The sequence below is a fragment of the Arachis hypogaea genome, chromosome 9, assembly GCF_003086295.3.
Source record: "Arachis hypogaea cultivar Tifrunner chromosome 9, arahy.Tifrunner.gnm2.J5K5, whole genome shotgun sequence".
Taxonomy (NCBI): domain Eukaryota; kingdom Viridiplantae; phylum Streptophyta; class Magnoliopsida; order Fabales; family Fabaceae; genus Arachis; species Arachis hypogaea.
Genome location: NC_092044.1, coordinates 57,147,884 through 57,150,694, shown reverse-complemented (window position 1 = coordinate 57,150,694; position 2,811 = coordinate 57,147,884). Strand labels below are relative to the sequence as shown.

The window sequence follows — 2,811 nt, the reverse complement described above, 5'->3', positions numbered from 1 at the left end:
AAGCATGTCAGAAGGACATTTTTTGGTCAGTTTCTTGTATCTTTCCCAAGCTTCATAGAGGGATTCACCTTCTTTCTGTCTGAAGGTTTAAACATCCACTCTAGGCTTGCTCAGCTTTTGAGGAGGAAAGAACTTGGCTAAGAAAGCCGTGACCAGCTTATCCCAAGAGTCCAGGCTATCTCTGGGTTGTGAGTCCAACCATGTTCTAGCTCTGTCTCTTACAGCAAAAGGGAAAAGCATAAGCTTGTAGACTTCAGGATCAACTCCATTGGTCTTAATAGTATCACAAATCTACAAGAACTCAGTTAAAAACTGATAAGGGTCTTCTTATGGAAGTCCATGAAGCTTGCAGTTCTGTTACAGTAGAGAAACTAATTGAGGCTTTAGCTCAAAATTGTTTGCTCTTATAGCAGGGATTGAGATGCTTCTTCCATAGAAGTTGGAAGTTGGTGTAGTAAAATTACCAAGCATCTTCCTTGCATTGTTGTTTGGTTCGGCCATAATTGTTTCTTTTGCTGCCTTCTTTTCGAAAATTTCAGTGAGGTCCTCTTTAGAGATTTGTGCTTTAGCTACTCTTAGCTTCCTCTTCAGAGTCCTTTCAGGTTTAGGATCAGCTTCAACAAGTATGCCTTTATCTTTGTTCCTGCTCATATAAAAGAGAAGAAAACAAAGAAAATATAGAATCCTCTATGTCACAGTATAGAGATTCCTTGAGGTGTTAGAGGAAAATAAGAATGGAAGGATAAGGTAGGTAAGGAAGAATTCGAATACACAAAGAGAGATGGAGTTCAAATTGACAATGGAGGAGGAATGTTATTGTTTAAATAGAAAAAGATAAGAGAGGGGGGAGAATTTTCAAAAAATAAAAAGAATAAAATTTAAAATAAATTTTTGAAAAATTGGTTGTGGTTTTGAAAAAGATAAGAAATAGTAAAACAAACAAAAAGTTAGTTAGTTGAAAGAGATTTGAAAATCAATTTTGAAAGGATAAGAAGTTAGAAAAGATTTTGAAATTGATTTTAAAAAAGATATGATTTGAAAAAGATATGTTTGAAAAGGTATGATTGAAATTTATTTTGAAAAGATTTGAAAAGGAAATTAAAAAGATTTGATTTTTAAACTTAAAATTGATTACTTGACTAACATGAAACTAAAAGATATGATTCTAGAATTTAAAGATTGAACCTTTCTTAACAAGAAAGTAACAAACTTCAAATTTTTGAATCAATCACATTAATTGTTAGTATTAATTTCGAAAATTATGAAATAAAGATAAGAAAAATATTTGATTTTTTTGAAAAAGATATGTTTGAAAAGATATGATTTTGAAAAGGATATGATTGAAAATATTTGATTTGAAAAAGATTTGATTTTGAAAAAAAAGAAAAAAAATATGAAGATTTGAAAAAGATTTGATTTGAAAACAAAATTCCTCTCCTTGTGTCATCCTGGCGTTAAACGCCCAAAAGCTGCATGTTTTGGGTGTTTAACGGCCAACTGCTGCATGGTTTGGGCGTTTAAACGCCAGCCAGGGTCCCTGACTGGCGTTTAAACACCAGTTTTCCTTCTTCACTGGGGGTTTTGAACGCCCAGCTTTTTCTCTGTAATTCCTCTGCTTTATGTTCTTGGATATTCATTTTGCTAAATCCTTTATTCAAGAAGATATGTTTTCAATTTTGAAAAACAACAAAAGGAGTCGAAACATATAATTCTTGAAGATCAAAACACAAGATATATGCAAGAACATTATGAACGTCAAGATGAACACCAAGAACAATCTTGAAGATCAAGATGGACATCAAGAACTCAGTTTTCTTAATGAAAGAAAACATGGAGGACACCAAACTTAGAACTTTCTCATGTTTGGACCATATGAATGCAAGAATGCATATGTAGAACATCATGCAGCGCAAATCAATAAATCATGAAGATCAAACAAGGCAATTCATCAAGAACGACTTGAAGATCATCAAGAACACAATGCATGTGTTTCGAAAATTGCAAGACAATTAAAATCATGCAATTGACACCAAACTTAAAATTTGGCCTTAGATTCAAACAAGAACCATGAAATATTTTTGAGTTTTTATAATTTTATGAATTTTTTTGGTTTTTCAAAAATTATTTTTTTTTTGAAAAACAAAAAAGAAGAAATTTTTTTGAAAATAAAATAAAGATTGAAACAAAAGGAAAATTACCTAATCAGAGCTTACGTTGACCACGATGTAGTCTATTTTGAGTGTTCTTGACTGGTTTCCTTTTCCAAAGGTCGTATGTAGTGAGACGTATCCAAGTGGTTGAACTGGGGTGTCTCCCAATCCGAATAGGCTGTTCGGATATGCTCTAAGTTCTTTTTCTTCTAGGCCGAGTTTGTCGAACGCGGTTTTGAATAATATGTCAGCAGAGCTACCTTGGTCTATCAGCGTGCGGTGGAGATTTGTGTTTGCCAGTACGATAGTGATGACCATAGGATCGTCGTGTCCTGGGATGATCCTAGATGCCTCCTCTTTGGTAAAGGTAATTGTGGGGATGTCAGGTGTTTTCTCTCTTCCCTCAACAAGATATACTTGTTTTAGATATCTTTTGCGAGAAGATTTGGAGATCCCGCCTCCCGCCAATCCTCCGTGGATCATGTGGACGTGTCTCTCAGGAGTACGAGTTTTCTAGGATCGTCTGCTCGGTTTGCCAAATATCAATCTAATTTTCCTTCTCTTACTAGTTTTTCTATGATATTTTTTAAGTCGAAACATTTATTGGTGGAATGTCCATAGATTCGGTGATATTCACAATACTTTGCCCGGTTTCCTCCTT

The 2,811-nt window shown here is 34.2% G+C and overlaps 1 non-coding gene across 1 annotated transcript; it reads left to right on the top strand.

Moving 5' to 3' along the window:
• On the top strand, positions 1–108 carry LOC112713775 (small nucleolar RNA R71). Its single transcript, XR_003158736.1, has one exon. It is a non-coding gene; the product is annotated as a small nucleolar RNA R71 (small nucleolar RNA).
• Positions 109–2,811: the final 2,703 nt, after the last annotated feature.